This window comes from Camellia sinensis, chromosome 7, assembly GCF_055761805.1.
Source record: "Camellia sinensis isolate YWXY chromosome 7, ASM5576180v1, whole genome shotgun sequence".
NCBI lineage: Eukaryota > Viridiplantae > Streptophyta > Magnoliopsida > Ericales > Theaceae > Camellia > Camellia sinensis.
In genome coordinates this window covers 187,014,115-187,025,483 of record NC_138967.1, presented here as the reverse complement: position 1 = coordinate 187,025,483, position 11,369 = coordinate 187,014,115, and the positions used below count along the sequence as shown (strand labels likewise).

General features: G+C 35.2%; 1 pseudogene; it reads left to right on the top strand.

Annotated features, from left to right (window-relative positions):
- The first annotated feature begins 4,265 nt into the window (after window positions 1–4,265).
- LOC114255912 (7-deoxyloganetic acid glucosyltransferase pseudogene) lies at window positions 4,266–11,289 on the top strand (annotated as a pseudogene).
- The last annotated feature ends 80 nt before the right edge of the window (window positions 11,290–11,369 follow it).

Here is an 11,369-nt window from a genome sequence, read left to right as displayed (position 1 = left end):
TATGTTACAAATTCTTCTTCTAATTTAACTATTATTTTTAATATTAAAATGAATATTTATTTTACTATTTTATAATTTAATATATATCATACAAAATTATTATATGATAATTACACTTTTATAATATGATAGAATTAAAATTATCAAAATACACAAATAATTTAATTAAAATGAATGTATATAAGTATTCAAGTAACAATTTTATAGAACGATAGCGTCATTATTATCAAAATAAATAATTAAAATCATACTTTAATTTTAATTTTAATTTTAATTTTAAATTTAAATTTAAATTATTCTTTTATAACGCACATTATATCATCAAATATTTTTTTAAAAAAAAATAACACATGCATTGCACATTATATCATCAAATATTTTTTTAAAAAAAAATAACACATGCATTGCACGGGTCAACTGCTAGTAAAAATCTATATAATAAATCGTAAAGACATTTGAACGATTCAGATTTATTCAAACTACAAAGCAGTAGTTGAGATGCATTTTTTTAAAAATGTCCTACAACTTTCTTGCTTCTCTCTTATACTTTTTCATTTTCTCACCCATCCTCCCATTATCACATGAATAATCCCATGATCTCCCATTCCTCCCTCTTTCATTTTTTTTTTTTTCCTTTTTATTTTTCTCCCTATTTTTTTTCTCCTTTTTGTTCACTTATTTGTATTTATATTTATGCAATATATTAGTTATATTATATATATATATATATATATATCTTAATTAGGATTTAAATTTGATAAAAAAATATACGACAGTATAAATGTATATAATTATATATACATATTTCTTATTTTCAATGTAAAATATATATATATATATATTAACCAATTTAAAAAGAAAAATAAAAGTAGGTAACCAAAGCCCTCCCAAACTAGCCTTTTTGTCCGTCTTTAATTGACAAGTTTTGATAGGAGGCATATCTCCAACGCTTCACTAAATCTGGTATCAAATTTAAAATTTGGTGAAAAAATCACTTTTTTGAGCTCCAACGGTTTTACCAAATCGATATCAATTTGAGAATTCACCAAACCTTTCACCAAAATGAGAACAGGGGCAGCATTTCACCAAATCACTGTTCCTGACCATTGGGGGAGACCAACCGATCGACTAGCCGGTTGACCGGCCAGTTGACCACTAAAGGGTTCAAACAGTTCAAAAAAAAGTTCAAACAGTTAAAAAAAATTTGTCTTGCCGGTCGACCAACCGGTCGTCCCCGAAAAAGGTTCAGACAGTTCACTGAAAAGGTTCAAACAATTCAAAAAAAAATTTGCCTTCACCAGTCGACCAACCGGTTATCCCGGCGCAGATTTGATGAACCATTAGAGCCCTCCGTATCAGAATGAGAAAAAAGTCAATTTTTTATTCAGATTTGATAAAAATTTTAGTAAAATCGTTAGAAATGCTCTTATAATCTTTAAACCTCAAAAATTTTTAAAAATATTGTCCCGAAGTAAATAGGAGGATCATGTACACTGTCCTTTTTATTTGTGACATGTACTATAATGACTATAAGACTTCATGTGATGTCTAAAAACCGCCACCAACCATACTTTTCATGAGCTTTTTTTTTTTTAATATTCTAAAATAATAATAATTTAAAGAATTGATTCACTTTTCAAACTATTTGAAAAATTTACCTACTTTTGAAATCTTATTTTGAAATTACGATTTTGAAATTGAAATTACATTTTCAATATGTAATTTCACCTTGAAATAGCATGTTGTAAATGATTTCAATTAAAATCGCATGTTGAACATGTAATTTTACCATATCATCATAAATTGCATTTTTAACCTGCGATTTAAAGGTGAAATTGCATATTGAAAATACAATTTCAATTTTAAAATCACGTTTTGAAAATGTGATTTGAAAAAGTAGGTTAGTTTTCCAAATAATTTAAAAAGTGAGTCAATCCTCTAAATTGTTTTTTTTTTTTAAGGATATTAAAAAAAAAACTCTACTTCTCGTGCCCTAATATAAATGAAAGGGTAAATTCATCTATAAATAAAATTGTGTTCTTATCTCATGAAAAAATTATTTTAAAATACTATACATTAAAAACTGTTGGAATTTCATTAACCTACTAAAAAATTATATTGAGGGATTTTCAGATAAATTTTTATTTTTAAACCATCCTGACACGGGATGCTTCTAAATGGATCCCAAAATAATTGTTGGACATCCCCAAAATAATCGGGCAATCAATTTGGCACAATTAGGTCTTTTTTTCCTTTAAACAAAATTAGGATATTATTCAGTGTGTTTGCTTTCAATTTTCTGAAAATAATAATTTTGTTTTTCATATTTTTTTATTTTTAGTAAATATTTTTAAAGTTTTAAGTAATTTTTTTTAAAAAATTTTTTAGATGCACCTTATTTAGATGTATCTAAATACATTTAAAATGTAAAATATTTGTTAAAAAATTAATAAATATACAAAAATATTTTAAAAAATGTACGGAATTATATATATATATATATATTTTTTTGTATTTAGTAAATTTTTTAAATATTTTTTTTATAAATATTATATTTTTTAAGTGTATTTATGTTAGGTGTATCTATTTTTTTTTAAAAAAAATACTTAAAATATCAAAAAAAATCAGTGAAAACAAAAAATAAAAAAATAAAATTTTTAAAAAGTGAATTCTGAAAACTAAAACTAAAACTAAACAGGATGATTGTTTTGATGTAATGTTTATGTTATTTATTTCTTGTATTTTTTTTTTTTATGAGAAGATCCACATGATCTGTTTGCATAAATATGCCATCGGCAACGTGCGGGCCTGAACAAATGTACTTTTAAATTGTACAATATTAATTAAGATATAATAAACTAGGAAGAGTAATGTTATAAATTTTAAAAAATTTATTAAAATTTTTATTTTATATGGGTGTGAGATTTACATATATGAGACATTTGATAAAATTTTTGAAATTTCTAACATGTTTTAATTAGGAAAAATTACCAATAAGTGTTTTTTTTAAAAAAACTTATTATTGATTCATGATAAATTTTATGTTTTTGATTATTAATATTTATAAAATTTCACTTATTTGTAATTACTTTTCAAAATTACCTCCGAAATGAAAATAGTTACTTTTCAAAAACTACCAAAGAGGTACATAGGGTTTGTTACGTATCTTGTTTCGATAATCTGAATTATTTATTTTGTATATTGTGCCTATTATCCATGAAAATAGTTAGGTCAATTTGATAATGGTAATTTTTTCATTTTATTTCATTTATTTCCAAAAAAAAATGAAGGGCATTTCTATTCTAGCCCAAAAATTAGACTCACTTTTCAAATCAATTAGAATATTTAAGACTAGTGATGGCAATTGATAGGGTATGGATCGAGAGCTTCCTACCCCAACCTCACCTCCATTTCTACAGTTTGCTCCCAACCCTACCCGATTCACAACAAAATTAGAAATTTAACAATAATATTAAGACTCAATATTTAAAACTAGAAAATAATATTTATAATTTTCAAAAGAAAAATTCTTAGTGGCCCGAATTTGTATGGCCCGAATGGCTCGAATGTGTCAAACTGCTAAAAAATTGTTATAAATTGTTATATTATTATTTTTTTTTATAAAAAAATTAAAAATTAATTAAAATAGGTAATTTCTAAATAAGACTTAAATAAAAAAAAAGTTTATAAACAAAAAATAATTATGAAATTACACATAATCTTAATTTTTTTAAAAATTATTTTACGAGCAAAGTTTTCCTGTAAACAATGGATGATATTATGCCCCATTTGGAGACTTTAGTAAAAGAGAAGTTAAAAAATCATTATAAACTGTTGTATTAGCCTTTGTTTGGGAATTTTTTTTTTTAATTTGATTTTTTGATTATTTTAACTTGACTAAAAAAAATTTATTTAGGATGAACTTTTAACTCTTTTTTTTTATTATCATTTAGGATGAATTTTTCACTCTTTCTGATTTGAATGTGACATTTTATTTTATTGACTTTTTAATCTATTTTCTTTTAATAGACTAAATTAATCCCAACCAACTTACCAAATACAGCCTTTCTTTATTTTTTTAATTTCTTTTACAGTATAAAAAAATTAAAAACTACCTAAAATAATGGATTCGTATTTATATATTGAGCTTGATCTCGCCATTAACGGTCATATAGGAGCTTCTATTCTTTCCTATCTATCCAGTTGAAACACTGCGGAGCCGACTCCCAGGGAGTTTTTGATCTCTGATCGCCGGAGAGGTTTGAATGTCGCCGGTGAGTTGCATTATAGCCGATGGGTTTTTGAGTTTTGCTATTGATGTTGGTGAAGAAATTGGGATACCGGTAATTTCGTTTCGGATTTCGAGTACTTGTAATTTCTGGGCTTATTTTTGTGTGCCCACAAGCTCATTGAGCTAGGGAGTCTCCATTTGAAGGTTAGTCTATAATGTTGGATACGATCGTGATATGTTAGTATAATTTATATGAGCTGGTTATAATTTTTTGTTAAGAATTTGTGACAAATTGTTCGGTTAGCTTATGTTTATAGCTTACTCAACATAGATAATTTAAATAAGTTAAAAAAAATAAAGAATATTACATATATCTCTTCTTTTCTTTTTTTCTCAATCATAAGCCTGGTTTGGGAAGACTAAATAAGTCTACATTTTTTATATTTTTATCTTTTTTGGATCACATCAATCAATATTTTTTTTCTATTTTTTTACACATTTTTTTTATAAAAAGTCAAAAAGTACATTGAGAGGGTAATTTTTAAACAAATTGGACCGAACTAGGAAGAGTTTTCTTTGGGAGATGGGCCGCGTAATGGGCTGAGATAAGGGCTGGAGTATGGACGACGGGTAGCTCGGTCCCTTTTTATCTGAGTACCAAACTGGGCAAGGGCGTTGACCGAGCTACCTAAATACTAGGCCCAAGGGTTGGCCGAGGTGTTTGGTAAGACAGATGGCCAAGCTAGGTATAGCTCGGTCGATACTTCTATTCCATTACTTAGTTGAGCACAGAGCCGAGGTAAAGGAGGTAACATCAATGGCGAGGGCCGAGCTGCATATAGCTCGGCAGGGTGGCATTCGATAGATTGACTTTTGATTACACGGTCTGAATGGCAGGGAACCGAGATAAGTCAGTTCGGTCAGGAATGTATAAACCGAGGTAAAGGGTTCAGCCATCTCACTTGGCTTGCAGTGATGAGACTCATAGTAGGACTTTACTAAGGAGAGTAGAGTCCTACTAGGATTGTGCAAAACCATCTCACTTGGTTGGTAGTGAGTAGGGTGTGTGATTCCTAGGAGGACTCTCATAGGAAGAGTTGGAATTCTACTAGGATTGTGCCAAAGTAAAGTCTATAAAAACTCATGACCAGACCTTTGTACAGGTATTCCAATTCTTACTCTAGAATACACAGAGCTTATTGTCTATTGTCTAGTTGCTGACTTAGGCATCGGAGGGGTTTCCGGCACACACTCGCTAGTTAGCTTACGTTTGTGTTTTCAGGTGACAAAGCAACGTTGTTCGGAGGAGTGCAAACTTGATCAACAAGATCATACGAGAAGAATTATTTCGTGCTCGTATAATTGGCGTTGTCTGTGGGAATTTCACAAAGAGCAAAACCTCTTGATCAAGTTTTCCTCTCTAGTTGAAAGCAATGGCGCACAATGAAGACTTGTCGCAATCTGCTATTGATGAGCAAACACCGGAAGGGGATGGGAGGCGCAAAAGTTTACCTTCTATCCTATCCATGGCGGAATTAGATCCCCAGCGAAGGAATCTAAGGAGAGAAGCGAGAGAAAGGCAGGGCTCCAGTCCTCGTCGCTCCCGAAGCCCTGAGAGGCAGCGGCGAAGGTTGGATCCCCAAGTTTTAGAAGATCGAGTCAAGGAGCAAGATGAATTGATACGGAGGATGGCGCAAACATAAAGACTATGAAGTGCCAGATAAAGGGCATAGGGATGACGAAAGAAGATGTAGGCAAGAGTAGAGAGCACCCTCGCCTCGCAGAAGATCACGACAGACAAGTCACACCATCGCAAGCTAGAAGGAGAAACCTCAGGTCGGGTGATACACAATCAAGGACTTCCAGGACACGCTACTCCAAGCCTGAGAGAATGAGGACTGAAAGGGCTCAAAGGAAAGAAGACACTCAAGCTCGCGACCCCCGCACAGTCTCCGCACTACACCGATTGGTTCCTAGAACACATGGGAGTGCCGAGGTAGGAGTGCCAGAGCCACGCCTTGCCTATGAACCAGCAGACAAAGTGTTGGTAAGGTTGCAGAGCTCGCCGTTCATTCCGGCAATTGAGGACGCACCATTACCTGTAGGCTTCCATCAGCCTAAATTCACTACTTACGAGGGGAAGTCGGACCCCTACATACACTTGAGCCACTTTTACCAGGTTATGGCTGTGTATCGGCGAAACAAGCCTCTAATGTGTATCATGTTTCCTTCCAGCCTTGGTGACCTGGGTTTAACGTGGTTTGAAGGTAGCATAGCTTCGTGGGCGTATCTAGCGGAGGCATTTGTGACCAGATTCAGAACGAACACTAAGACACCAGTGGAGATTGACCAGCTTCTCTCCATAGACATGGGCGAGAAAGAAACATTGAGGTCTTACAATAACCGGTATTAAGAGACTTTTAATCAGATTGGAGATTGCCCTACAAATCTAGCTATTGCGCAGTACAAACGAGGTCTGTCGGCTGGCAATAAGTTAAGGGAGTCAATGACAATGACGCCGCCCCTTACTATGGAAGCCCTAATAGAGAGAGTGCACTAACACATCCGGGTAGAGGAAGATGGGACGCGCACCATGGCAGAGTCTGGCGCAATAGGGATACCAGACAAGAAGCTTTTTTACCAGAGTTAACACGGCTGACAAGTAGGATTGACCGCGTAAAAGTCTTTGCCCGACTAGGGGGCAAATGAGAAGGTTGGCAGGATTGGCCAACTCTTTCTAACAAGTCTGTGCCCGACTGGGGGGCAATCAAGAAGCTTGGCAAGAATGGCCAAGCATTTAGCTCTTCTTTAAGCCGAGATTAGGATCCGCGCTGAAGAAAGTTGGCTGGAAAAACCAACACTTCTCCTAAGCCCAAGATAAAGATCCAGGCTGCAGGACGTTTGGCTGGAAAAACCAAACACTTCGCCCAGAGTTGGCCGGAATAACCAACTTTGTACTCTCTTCAGCTAAGATTAGGATCTAGGCTGAAGAGGTTGGCCGGAAAAACCAACACTTCTCCTAAGCCCAGGAAAAGGATCCAGGCTGCGGGACGTTTGGCTGGAAAAACCAAACACTTCGCTCAGAGTTGGCCGGAATAACCAACTTTGAGCTCTCTTCAGCTAGGATTAGGATCTGGGCTGAAGAGGTTGGCTGAAAAAACCAACACTTCTCCTAAGCCGAGGATAAGGATCTAGGCTGCAGGACGCTTGGCTGGAAAAACTAAACACTTCGCTTAGAGTTGGCCGGAATAATCAACTTTGAGTTCTCTTCAGGTAGGATTAGGATCTGGGCTGAAGAGGTTGGCTGGAAAAACCAACACTTCTCCTAAGCAGAGGATAAGGATCCAGGCTGCAGGACGTTTGGCTGGAAAAACCAAATACTTCGCTCAGAGTTGGCCGGAATAACCAACTTTGAGCTCTCTTCAGCTAGGATTAGGATCTGGGCTAAAAAGGTTGGCTGGAAAAACCAACACTTTGCCTAAGCCGAGATAAGGATCTAGGCTGTAGGAAGTTGGCAGGTTTGACCAACAAGTCTTTGCCCTACTGGGGGGCAATCAAGAAGTTTGGCAGGAATGGCCAAGCATTTAGCTCTTCTTCAAGCCGAGATAAGGATCCGCACTGAAGAAGGTTGGCAAGAATAACCAACATTTAGCTCTCCTAAGCCGAGATGAGGATCTAGGCTGCAGGAAGTTGGCAGGTTTGATCAACAAATTTTTGAACTCTTTGGCCGGGATAATGGTTACCTCGGCCAAAGCAGGTTGGCAGGTTTAACTAACAATTTTTTTCCTGGACCGAGATGGTTATCTCGGCCATAGCAAGTTGGCAGGGTTAGTATAAACTGAGTTAGTCTGCTCAGCGAGACACAGAAAGAACGACTCGCTATACGATTGCAAACTCGAAGGATATATACGTTGAAGGCAAAAAGCAAGGCTATTCAAATTTTCGGCATGACGGTGGTAACAGGAGAGCGAGGATTTTGGGGGCACGCCATGTATCCTGGGAATGACGTCGTACAAGATTAGTGGAAGGACATGTTGAGCTACTGACAAGGCTTGTTGGGGGCCGAACAAACTTTTTAGCTCGGCAGAGTGGGGGCGTTCTTAGCTCAGCTGAAGGAAAAATAATCCCAATCATGCTACGCAGATGGAATTAAGGGGCAATTGAGAGGGTAATTTGTAAACAAATTGGGGCGAGCTAGGAAGAGTCTTCTTTGGGAGCTGGGCCGCGTAATGGGCCGAGATAAGAGCCGGAGTATGGACGACGAGTAGCTCGATCCCTTTTTATCTGAGTACCAAACTGGGCAAGGGCGTTGACCGAGCTACCTAAATACTAGGCCCAAGGGTTGGCCGAGGTGTTTGGTAAGACAGATGGCCGAGCTAGGTATAGCTCGGTCAATGCTTCTATTCCATTACTTAGTTGAGCACAGAGCAGAGGTAAAGATGTCAGCCGAGGTAAATGAGGTAACATCAATGGCAAGGGCCGAGCTGTGTATAGCTCAGCAGGGTGGCATTCGATAGATTGGCTTTCGATCATATGGTCCGAATAATAGGAGACCGAGATAAGTCAGTTCGGTTAGGAATGTATAAACCGAGGTAAAGGGTTCAACCATCTCACTTGGCTTGCAGTGATGAGACTCCTAATAGGACTCTGCTAAGGAGAGTAGAGTCTTACTAGGATTGTGCAAAACCATCTCACTTGGTTGGCAGTGAGTAGGGTGTATGATTCCTAGGAGGACTCTCATAGGGAGAGTTAGAATCCTACTAGGATTGTGCCAAAGTAAAATCTATAAAAGCTCATGACCAGACCTTTGTACAGGTATCACAATTCTTACTCTAGAATACACAGAGCTTATTGTCTATTGTCTAGTTGCTGACTTAGGCATCCGAGGGATTTTCGGCACTCACCCGCCGGTTAGCTCACGTTTGGCAAAGCAACGTTGTTCGGAGGAGTGCAAACTATTTTTTTACACATTTTTTTTATAAAAAGACAAAAAGTACACTTATTTAGAATATCCCAAACAACCCTATAGTCTATGAGTCAAACTTAGGTGGGTTCAACCCGAGTAATTCGAGTCCAGTTTGATTTTTTTTAGGACTTAGATAAGACATTTTTAAATTCAGTATGGGTTTGGCAAAAATTCAAAAAATCTAATTAAATTTAGATGGATTTGGATAAAAAATATCAAACAATCTGAGCAACCCGAAACCCGAATTATATATATATAAATTATTAGCTATTACATGATATTAAAATAATTTAGATCATTAAATCATATTAAATATATATTATATACACAAGTAATACAATACAAAATCTTATCTTTTTTATTCTCACTCATAAATTGTAAAGACCACCATAACAGCATGTCTCTTACATTATATAAATTAATTATTTTGATGTTATTAATAATGTTCTAAAAAAATAAAAATAGAGTCTTAACTTTAATAAATTAATAATTTAGTTGCACGTGCGTAGACACACCAAAAAAAAAATTTGAAATTTACATATAATTCGGACAATTCGAGTTTAACTCAGGTCAGTCTTGGATATACAACCTTGAGTTATAATTAGGATCTGAGCAAGTCTTAGTACAACTTGGGCCGGACGTGGATAACCGCCCAATCCGATCAAACCCGCCCAAGTGGTACCTCCACTCATAAACACAAATGAATGAGTTTTATGTGAATTTATTGATGTGAGCCTCATTATTTTGTGTTTGATAGCGAGAAAATGAGAATATGTATAGCATTGTTTGAAAAAAAATAATTTTTGAAAATTAGAAAAGTAGTGCTTTTGACTTCTATTTCCTAATACCAAACAGCTCTATGTCACATAGGCGTCAGACACATAAAAAAATGAAATTCACCTAACCTAAAAAGATTGTCTGGTTTTGTACTCAGTTTTAGGTCAAGTTTGGCAACTCTTAAAAAATTCAAAAAGTAAAAAAGTTACTATCCTATTTAAATCACATCATCTTATTTAAGTCACATCACCTCTCTAACACATCACTTCAAACCCAACCCATATTTCATAAAAAGTCAAAAAGTACACTTATTTAGTCTTCCCAAACTTAACCTTAGTGTTCCTCAGACTTTTTCTTATCCTTCCTGTAATTGAAACAGTTCGGATTTTGATTTTTCCATTTTATAGATGAAATTTTTCTACTTAATTATACAAACCGTCTGTAGGAAACAATTTGGATGTGCCCATAACAAGCATTCCAGGCATGAATGACAGAAACTTCCAAATGCTTTTACATATAACCCAACAAACCACTCGAGCACAAGCTCTGATATTCAACATTTTTGAAGAGTTAGAAGAGCCTATACTTTCTCAAATCCGATCTCAATGTCCAAACATATACACCATCGGATCACTCATGCACATATGAACAACAGATTCACATTCACAGGCACGACAACACTGATCTCTTCAAACAGTTTATGGGAAGAAGATAAGAGTTGAATGAATTGGCTCGATGCGCAACTGTTCAAATCTGTGATATATGTAAGTTTTGGAAGCATTACAACGGTGACAAAGAACCAACTCATGGAGTTTTGGCATGGTTTGATAAATAGTGGGAAACGGTTCTTGTGGGTTGTTCAGCCTGATTATGTGATGGACAACGATGGAGAAGATTAGATTTCAATAAAGCTTTTGGAGGGTACGAAGGAAAGAGGGTACATTGTAGGGTGGGCCTCACAAGAGGTCTTGACTCATTGAGCCATTGGTAGGTTTTTGACTCACATTGGGTAGAACTCGACTTTAGAGAGTATTGTTGCAGGAGTGCCAATGATTTGTTTGCCTTACCTTACAATAGTAGGTTTGTGGAAGAGGTTTGGAAATTTGGGTTGGACATGAAAGATAGTTGTGATCGAGTCATCCTTGAAAAGATGGTAAAAGATTTGATGGATGTGAGGAGAGACGAGTTTGTAGAATTGGCGGATGAAATATCAAAATTGATTACAAATGTCATTAGTGAAAGTGGGTCATCATATTGTAATTTGGATCGTTTGATTGAATACAAAAAATTATTTAGTGTCGAATCATTAACATAATTGAAAGACGGTATTTAGTGTTCCTAAAGCAGTAAACTAAGATTTTAAGACATTGTTCATGAGCATTTTTTCAATATTTT